Below are 10375 nucleotides of genomic sequence, written 5' to 3'. Positions count from 1 at the left end.
GCGTGATTATCTTATAAGATGATTTTGAAAATTGTTCAGCCAATGAGACGACCTCACTCGCCGCATCCTGCCAACCATGCTGCATGATCACATGAGTAAAAGGTGAATTATAAGTTTGCAGCTCTCATATTCACGTAAATATCAATCACACGTTTTTCTGTTGCTGTAAAAACACAAAAACAGAAGTTTAAACTTTTTATTCTACAATCTGTCACATTTTGCAGCATATTTCTATTCATAAAAAACCAAAGCTATATAAACAGTGGAGAGCAGGAGCGATACACCAATAATTAGTGTGGGATATTAACGTGACACCTAATTGTTCTGTAAATAGTTAAATAACACCAAAGCCTGAAGCATTGCTTGTAACGATTTCCACATAACGCTGCAAAATTTGTGCACGAGTTTTTGAAATTTACAATTTCTATTTGATTTTAATGGTAGAAAAGAATTTGCTAAAGTTTTTAATACTCAGATGTTTTTTTGTCTGTAATTTTTGGTTAATTGTGTGAATACAGTTTGTAAATGTGAGGTTGAAAAGAATGATACCAAAAAAGCAAGAAAAGCATTTTTAAAGGTGAAATAAAAGGATAAAATCAAACGTAGTTTCCAGCAGACTCCAGTGTGGTAAAGCCCTAAAGCACATCTAAGAATTAAAGCTGAATGTCTGGACTTTACTGTTGTTAACTGATGAACACAAAGAATAAATCCATGTGTAGTGAGATTCAGATTTAGGAGATTTTAAAGCATTCATTATAAAAACATAAAATCCCCTCATTGTACTGCAGCTTGCATTAAATTAATATGAGCTGCTGGAGACGCTGAAAGTAAAATGTAAAGAGCAGAACCTGCTGTGGTTCCACTAGAGGGAGGCATTTTAAAGTCAGCCGAGCTGCTCCGTGTTAGAAGTCACGTGGAGCAGATGTAGCTCATGAATGTGCTTCAGCTCAAGCAGGTTTCTTCATTAGATTTCCTGAACTGCTCCTGCGTGCTGCATTGTGTCCTTCACTGTAAGTAAAAACTCGTTTGTTCCTCCAGGGTCTGTCCCTTTCCTCAGACCAGAACAGGTACGTTTATAACCAACAGCCTCAGACACGCCCACTACGCCTTACTCACAACGAATGCAGCATAACTGGGACTGTGTCGACATCATCAGTTCAATTCCAGTTTTCTGTAGCGTCATCAGCAGAAATCCTAAAAGGTTGAAAACTTACAATAAAAAAAAGAAACAAGCCCCCAAAACATTAACACTGAAACAACCACAGCCATGAGCAGCACTTATAGGTAATTCCCAGTGTTCAGATAATATTTACCCATTTTACCCAGTGTGTGTGTGTGCGTGTGCGTGTGCGTGTGTGTGTGTGCGCGCGCGTGTGCGTGTGCGTGTGCGTGTGCGTGTGTGTGTGTGTGTGTGTGTGTGTGCGTGTGTGTGTGTGTGCGTGTGTGCGTGTGCGTGTGCGTGTGTGTGTGTGTGCGTGTGTGTGTGTGTGTGTGTGTGTGTGCGTGTGTGTGTGCGTGTGTGTGCGTGTGCGTGTGCGTATTGTATGTTTCTTTCTTTTTACTAACAAATGACTGATGAGTATTTTACTTAAAACAAGCACGCCTCAGCTGTCAGCCATTGTGTTCATTCTGTGTGGGAAACAGTTAAAGTAAAAATCTCTTGACTAAGTTAATATTTTTAATTGCTGCCATATTTTCAAACTATGTGAAGATCCCTGACAGAATCTGATGGATTATTAATTTAATATTTAAGACTAAAGTCAACAAGTAAATAAATAATAGATATTAATATTATAAAAATTGTACATATTTTTAAAAAAATAATTATTTATTGAATTCTGATTAAATAAACACTAATGTGGATGTTTCCCATCCATCTGTACGTCAGCACAATATGAGGGTAACATTTGTGAACACAGACATACATGATCCACTTCATATGTTTTAGTCGACGGTAGCACAGAGCCAGTAGCTTGTGCTGATCCCAGTTATGGGACTAAAGGTAATTACCATCGGTAATTTAAATATTATTGATTTGCCCTCTTGCATGATGGAATTGAACACTTCAGCCAAGCAACCAGTTTTAATCATCCATCTGTGAGTTAAATAGAGTGGCGGGTGGGAGATTGTGTGGGTGGCAGGCTGCAGACAAAACTGATCTTTTTCTTTTTTTAAGAGTAATTTTCTGATAAGTCCACTCTTCAAGAGGCCGTCATTACTAATCAATCAGTGTTAACATAAAAGCCCCTTTTTTAACTTAATTACAATTTTGGTGTTTTTAGATAACGAGGACTTTGCGCATTGTGTGTTTCTGTGCACAAAGTGGGATTGACAAAAAAAACGATACTGGCAATTCATTCATTAAAATATTTGCAAATCTCTTTCATATCTTCTTAATTATACTGAACCATAATGGAAGCCCAATTAATAAAAGCAGAAAACTCCACCTGGGAGACACACTTGTGCATTCTTCACTTTTCATTAGGTCATTTCTCACAAAGGATCGCTATTTCTAGTTTTAATATTTTAGTGTTCTAACTTAAGTTTTAGAATTCTCTGCAGGTAGCGCACTACATCATTTTGACAGTTCAAAGTACTGAAACCTTTGGAGTAAAGTGTTTTTTATTAAATTCTATTAACATAATTTATGCTTGTCAGACACCCAGCCTTAGCAGAAGCTGTGTTGGAGCTGTGGTGAAATTCCAGCTCAATATTTCATCCGCTGGTTCCCTCAAATGAAAGAATGGGCTGCTAAGATACATGTGACACAGCAGTGATGATTAGTGCCAGAGACAAACTGCCCAGCGCTCTGTGTCATCTTTCACTTATGGCACAAACCACAGAAAGTGTCTAAGATGAATATGTAACTCTTAATGTACCCATCACTTCAAAGAATTCATCAAATACATTGTGTTCTCCGCGTTTGTCTTTTGTAGCAATATGATCGATATTTCAAAATTAAGTCACCAAAATCCATCCATCCATCTGTCCATCCATCCATCCGTCCGTCCATCTGTCCATCTGTCCATCCGTCCGTCCCTCCATCTGTCCATCCGTCCGTCCGTCCGTCCGTCCATCCATCCGTCTGTCTGTCTGTCTGTCCGTCCGTCCGTCCATCCATCCATCCATCCAGCCATCCATCCATCCAGCCATCCGTCCGTCCCTCCATCTGTCCATCCGTCCGTCCCTCCATCTGTCCATCCGTCCGTCCGTCCGTCCGTCCATCCATCCGTCTGTCCATCCATCCGTCCGTCCGTCTGTCCATCTGTCCATCCGTCCATCCATCCGTCTGTCCTTCCGTCCATCCGTCCATCCATCCGTCTGTCCTTCCGTCCTTCCGTCCATCCATGTATAATACAATACAGATACATAAAAAACACTCCCAAAACAGAATAAATTATTACAAATAAAAATCTTTACTGCAGACACTAATTTTGTGTTGTAAGATTTGAGTTTCATGCTTTCATAGTGGTACTTGGGTACTTCTCAGGTGGTACACACAGTAAAAAGTTTGAGAAACACTGATAAGTGTCTGTGTGCTTTTGGAAAACATTTAAAGCTGCTGTACAGAATCTTTGAAACAAGCTTAAAACATTTTTAAAAACAGAGCTTCTACTTCTCTTTACAGCTCCTCACTCCACCAGGGCTGTTTGGCTCTTTCTGATAGTGTGCAAATGTGGCGCACATACTGCAGCAGTCATACAGACAACTGGACGGTCCAAACGTTGGCCTACCTATTACTGGCTGAGGTTTTAGTAGAGTTGTGGCTGAACCACATAAAAATATCTATACTTGTGTTGTTAAAATGTTATGTCTCAACCAACTACTGTATAATTGTTATATTTTTAGCAGTGTGTCATTAACAGCAAATATTGTCAAAAAAAGTAAGAAATCTTTGGGGGTGCTTTGATTCATTTTGGGGGTGCTGAAGCACAGAAAGGCCCTTTTCTGTCACCATGGGTACCTGCTCCTCCTCCATTGCCCCTGTTACCTCTGGTGTCCCCCTGGGGTCTGTGCTGGGTCCTTTGGTGTTCTCTTTATACTTGTTACCCTTGGGCCGAATCTTTGATAAATACAACTTTTCTTTCCACTTCTATGTGGATGACATTCAAATCTATTTTGAACTAGCTGAGGATGTCACGTCGTCGTTGCAACACTTCTCCGATTGTATGAATGAAGTTAAAATCTGGCTACTGAGCAATTCTCTCATTCTAAATGATAAGAAGACTGAAATTGTAGTCTTTGATACTCCCTCCTCTCGGGCTGAACTAACTGGTATTTTTGGGCCCTTTGCTGACTCCCTTTCTGACACTGTGAGGACCCTGGGTGTTGTCTTGGACAGTTCCTTCAAGTTGGACAAACGTGTCCTCTGTAGTTAAATCGAGTTTCAATCAACTACGTCTAATCTCTAAGGCCAAGCCCTACATACCATGTAAGGACCTGGAGAAACGTATCCATGCCTTTGTTACATCCAGATTAGATTACTGTAATTCCCTTTACACTGGTCTCCATTCTGCCCTCGTTCACAAACTGCAGCTCGTTCAAAATGCAGCTGCGCGTCTCTTAACTGGAACTGGCAGGTTTGAGTCTATTACTCCAGCTCTTTCTGACCTGCACTGGCTCCCTATTAAATTTCATATTGATTTTAAAATCTTATTGCTCACTTTTAAAATCATAAATAGCACTGCACCCAGCTATCTTAGGGATCTCCTTAGCTTTTATACCCCTGGGAGAGCGCTTAGATCAAATGCTCCTGGTGCGACCTAGATCTCGGCTCAAGACCAGAGGTGACCGCGCATTCGCCGCTGTCGCATCCTACCTCTGGAATAACCTCCCTCAAGCTATTCGGGCGTCTGATTCAATTCAATCTTTTAAATCTCAATTAAAAACGTATTTGTTTAGCCTTGCTTTCCCCGCCTCCTAAAGCCCACATTTGTAAGTGTACTGTAACTTATCTTTTTTGCTTTATTAATGTTTATAATGTTTTAACCTTCAGCCTTTCGGGTTGTGCCTACTATGCCTGGTGTATTATTGGTTAGTTTTGTCTCCACCTGTTGGTATATTTTATTTGTATTTATTTTATTTGTATTATTTTATTTATTTGTATTTATTATTGCTCTTATCTCGTTCTGTGAAGCACTTTGACATACCTGTGGTTTTTAAGTGTGCTATACAAATAAAATTGCACTTTAAACGTTTTTTCTTCCCACTGCCATCACGTGCTTGCACCACAGCATTTTCTCTCTGTTTAGTAGAATTTGAAGCAGCTGTTGTGACAGTTGACTCAGGAATTGACTCTTTTTCTGCAGTCAGATTTATTCAATGACTAACGACATTTTAATTGTGCAGTTTATATTAAAAATCAATCAGTGCAATTATTCCTGCCACATAATTGTTTGTACATGTTAGCTAGAATCATGAGTTTTTACTGATTTCTTTTTATTCTTTATGTAACATGCAGCTCAGGGGTGTCCAACTCCAGGCCTCGAGGGCCGGTGTCCTGCAGGTTTTAGATGTCCTTGATCCAGTACAGCTGATTTAAGCGACCTCCTCAGCATTTCTTGAAGTTCTCCAGAGGCCTGATAATGACCTAATCATTTCATTCAGGTGTGTTGCAGGACAGATCATAGCTATAACTTGTTCCCTGTATTGCAGTAACACTAAGTTCCCCTTGGATAAATGATAAATTATAGAAGACAGTTTGGCATCTTGTCCCTGTAGGCTGTCCCAGGTAAGTCCGGGGCCTCATTTGTGCTGTTTCAGGTTGGGAGAACCTTTAGCGGAGCCTCAGTTAATCTCTTTGGCCAAGCTGCTCAGAGAGAGTCTTGCTCAAGTGGTCTGCTTCATCTTAAGACAAACACTTCAGCCTCCACCAGCAGCTCCGCTTTTCTCTGCTTTCTCTCAGATTCAGTCTCTTTCCTGTGCTACCCACAGATTTTAAAACCTGCAAATACTGCATGAGGTGCACGTGAGGTTAAAGGCTCAGTGTTGGAGGTCACCAAAAGATGCTTTCAGGACTTTAACAGCATAATCTCATGTCACCAAATAAATGTTAGAGTGGAGGCACAGTCAGGTGCAACATGTTGCACATTTAACAGCAACACAGTGATCTTTCTTTATTACACTGCTTTGTATCCATATGGTTGATGACACACGTTCTCTCCAGCGTACACTTTTGCCTCGTTGTGACACGGACAGGAATCACAAAAACGACATTATGCAACATACATGTTGTGTATTGAATAGTCTACAATACACAACAAGAAACAAGATGGTTAAATAATTAAGTAAGGGCCATATACTATGATATACTGCAAGAATTTGTATATTTACAACAGTGACAAAAAGAAAGAAAAGTAAAAGTGAAGATAGCGTGGAGTGAAGCGTTTGCTCAGTGACTTCCTGTCCCCGACTCGGACGCCTCCAGATTCTGCAAAAGCAAAATAGCACTTTGTACCACAGGCTGAAAACGTGTTGGTGCACACATTAAAGGATCTGAGCTTCCTTAGAAAGCATCACAGTAGGGCTGGGTTTTTATAATCGATTTATCGATTAAAATCGATTCTGGCTTGGATAATGTAAAAGCGATTCATTAAAATCCTGAATCGATTTTTTAATATAAATTTATTTTGCCCGAAATGCCAGAATCTCAGGTGACATCTCACAAACTTTCAACAACCACCAAACAGCTAAGACAGTAAATGAGAGCAGGTACAGGGATTCTGCACAAAGACTTAAACACACAGCGCGGACCCGCGGATCAGAATCAGTGAGATGTCGCCTTTCTCACAGTCGGGGCTGAAAGCCGACAGCTCGCTGATTCTGATGTTTCGGTGGGTCCGAGCTTTGTGTTCACGCCCTTTATGCGCTGATTCTAAAGCTGTTAGTTTGATCTCTCTCCAAACAACATTGACCGAACCAGCAGCAAAAGAAGATCTGAACTACGCTTCACATAAACATCGTCATGAATTCACTCCGACTTTTCCTGTTTTGCTTCCACCGCGATGCACAGCTCTCTCTCTCTCCCTCTCTCTCTCTCTCTCTCTCTCCCCCCCCCCCTCTCTCTCTCTCTCCCCCCTCTCTCTCTCTCTCTCCCCCCCTCTCTCTCTCTCCCCCCCTCTCTCTCCCCCCCCCTCTCTCTCTCTCTCTCTCTCTCTCTCTCTCACAGTTTCCCGTCCAAAAATCTGTTTTCTTCATTATTCGCTTGCTTGTTACGCACAGGTCTACCGCTGTTTACAGGCTGTCGGACGACGTTTTTTTTCTTCGTTTTATATTCTTCCGAAAAGAAAACCTAATTTCTGCCGTTCAATACTGAACAAATTTAAAGTTTTTAAAATTATGCAAAATGCAAAACGCCGTGTCTCTAATAAAACCGCTGTAACTTCAAAGGTAACGTTCATGTGTTGATTTATGGTTTTCTTTCGTTTTTGATGTACTGCAGAATATTTTTATAAAATCCCAGAACAGGAAAACCTTCATGTTTTTCTGTGTTTTATCTTCAGCTACTTTGACACAAAGGCCTCGCTGTGACGCCTACACCTGTGATAAAGTCTTGCGTGTGTCAGCTTCCTTTTTATAGATACAAAAATATGTAAATGTGCTGATCTGAATTATAATATTTCTGACTGTCAAAATTTCCCAGATTAAAATCGAATTGAATTAAATCGAATCGTGGATCAAAGCGATTCGGGACGTGGTGAATCGGAATTGAATCGATTCTAGAAATCAGTGACGATACCCAGCCCTAATCACAGCATCACTCTTAGTCCTCCAGTTAAGTCTATTATTCAGGTGCATGCCCAAGTACCTGCAGCTGTCCACTCTTTCTTCACCATCTCCTTTTGTCTTGCTGACATTTAGACAGAGTCGATTTCTTCCTGACCACTCCACAGCCGAGAGTCAGGACGCTGCAACAGCATCACCCACCCTCACAAGAGGCTGATAAGCAAACTGAGTAAGAACCAGTCTCATCAGCACCTTCATGACATGTGACGTTAAGGCAACTGGTCTGAAATCATTAAGGTCAAAAGGGGTGGCTTTCTTTGGTACTGACACAAAATGTGATGTCTTCCGTAGCGTTGGTACCTTCTCCTGCAGCAGGCTACGCCCACACTAATGCGTTTTCGTTTGAAAACACTTCGTTTTCTCTCCGTTTTGGCTCCCGTCCACACTGAGACGACGTTTTCCCGCCGCTCTCAAAAACAAATACATTTGAAGACGGTGCGTTTGCGTCGCAGTGTGGACAGCGAAAACGGAGACTTTCGAAAACGATGACATATTTTAGTCATGTGATGCAGTCATGTGACCAATTAACCAAAGATAGCAGAGGGCATTATACAGCAGTTGTTTTGTTTGCTCTCAGTTTTGACAGCCCTGTTAAAGATTAATATCAGTCTGTACATGCTTCTCACTCGCTTTTGCAACTTTGTACTTTTGTGTTACTCGCAGCAACAACTCCGCCTCATTGTTAGTCCATTTAAAATACTCGGTGTTTTCCTCTGTGTTTTGCTGCGATGTTTCAACGAACCAGAAAGTAAATAAACGGCAGAAATGAGGCAGGCCAAATCTTCATGCGTTTCATGCAGGACTGGAACGTGAGTGTTTTTGGCTGTTTCAACGTGGACGCACAACTCTGTGAAAACGACTGAAAACGATAGTGTGGATGTAGCCTCAGATTGAAGAGTTACTGCAGGATGTGAGAAAGCCGGGCAGCACAGGACTTCAGGATGCTGGAAACGACATGATTAAGGCCTGCAGCTTTACCTTGGTGTAGTGGCCCCAGTTCTCTCCTCACGTCACAGTCATTTATAAAAGGGAAATTTGTGAGGAGGGTGTGGATGTATGGGGGAGGGAGCATGTAGTGGTGCATTGTTTGGTGGCCGAGGCGGTGTTAAGGTTGGCAATGTGTGAGGAGGGCAACAGGAGGTCCAGTAATGAACCTGCTGATAAACAGATTCAGCTCATTGGCTCTGTCCAGGCTACCCCCCGACTGCTGATCTCTTCAGTTCAGCTCAATTTCAATTCAATTTTATTTACACAGCACCAAACCACAACAACAGTCGCCTCAAGGCGCTTTGTATTGTACAGTAGATCACACATTAATACACACAGAGAAAAACCCAACAATCATATGACCCCCTGTGAGCAAGCACTAGGGCGACAGTGGGGAGGAAAAACTCCCTTTTAACAGGAAGAAACCTCCGGCAGAACCAGGCTCAGGGAGGGGCGGAGCCATCTGCTATGATTGGTTGGGGTGAGAGAAGGAAGACAGGATAAAGACATGCTGTGGAAGAGAGACAGAGATTAATAACAGGTATGATTCAGTGCAGAGAGGTCTGTTAACACACAAGAATGACAACCCACAGGTTTATTTCGGAGGCCTTGAAGGCCACGGCAGAGGCCGATGCTTCAGAGTATGAATGCGTATGAATGTATGTTAGTTAGAAAGCGCTGACAAAGCATAGACAACAGTGCTTGCATGAATGCGTGTTGTATAGAGCACTTTGAGCACTCCAGGAGAGTAGAAAAGCGCTATATAAGAATCAGTCCATTTACCATTTACCAAAATTTAAACTACAAAACTTACAGTGTTCACAGGTACTCAATGTTTGCCCCTCTGGACGCATAGCAAATGTCCTCATGACAGTTGTCCCATAGTTTTTCAAGCATGTCTGAAGTCACAGCAGCCACTGATGTTGTTATGCTGCCTACTGGCAACCGTGGGAAACTCATGGAAACTCGTAAATCTCCTGTTTAACGATTTAAAACACAGTCGGTGTTTTCAATGTCATTATCAGTGAACAACTATAGAATTCAAACGCTTTGAAATCAGATTATTCTTTTGATACACACTGAACTGTATATTCTGCTGCCAGGACCTCAAGAGCTTTAAAAGTAAGAAATAAAATCTTAAAATCAACTCTAAAGCAGATGGAAAACCACTGTAGAGTCATTAAACTGGTGTAATATATGGAGAAGTCCTGCTCCTGCATTTTGAACAGTGTGAAGTCTATTGATGGGTATTATTTGATATTGTGTTCAAATAATTAAAATCTTACTCTCAGCTGATTCGTCCATTCTAACCATCATCATCTGGCCACTTTGAAGAATAGTGTGTGTGTGTGTGTGTGTGTGTGTGTGTGTGTGTGTGTGTGTGTGTGTGTGTGTGTGTGTGTGTGTGTGTGTGTGTGTGTGGAAGGTGGCTTGCTGTAATCTTCCGTTCATGGTTGAATTGGTAGGCTGGGGCCTAAATGGACATCTGGTAGAAGTTACTGCTACATCAAAAGAAAGACCCTGAGACCCAAGAGGCTGAAAGTCTGCACAGTCCTGCTTTCACTGACTGTTAGTTTGTTTCTATGTGTCCTCATTGCATCGA

Source organism: Maylandia zebra, linkage group LG17, assembly GCF_041146795.1.
Source record: "Maylandia zebra isolate NMK-2024a linkage group LG17, Mzebra_GT3a, whole genome shotgun sequence".
NCBI lineage: Eukaryota > Metazoa > Chordata > Actinopteri > Cichliformes > Cichlidae > Maylandia > Maylandia zebra.
The sequence above is the reverse complement of the archived record's forward strand: the minus strand, read 5'-3'. Positions refer to the sequence as shown.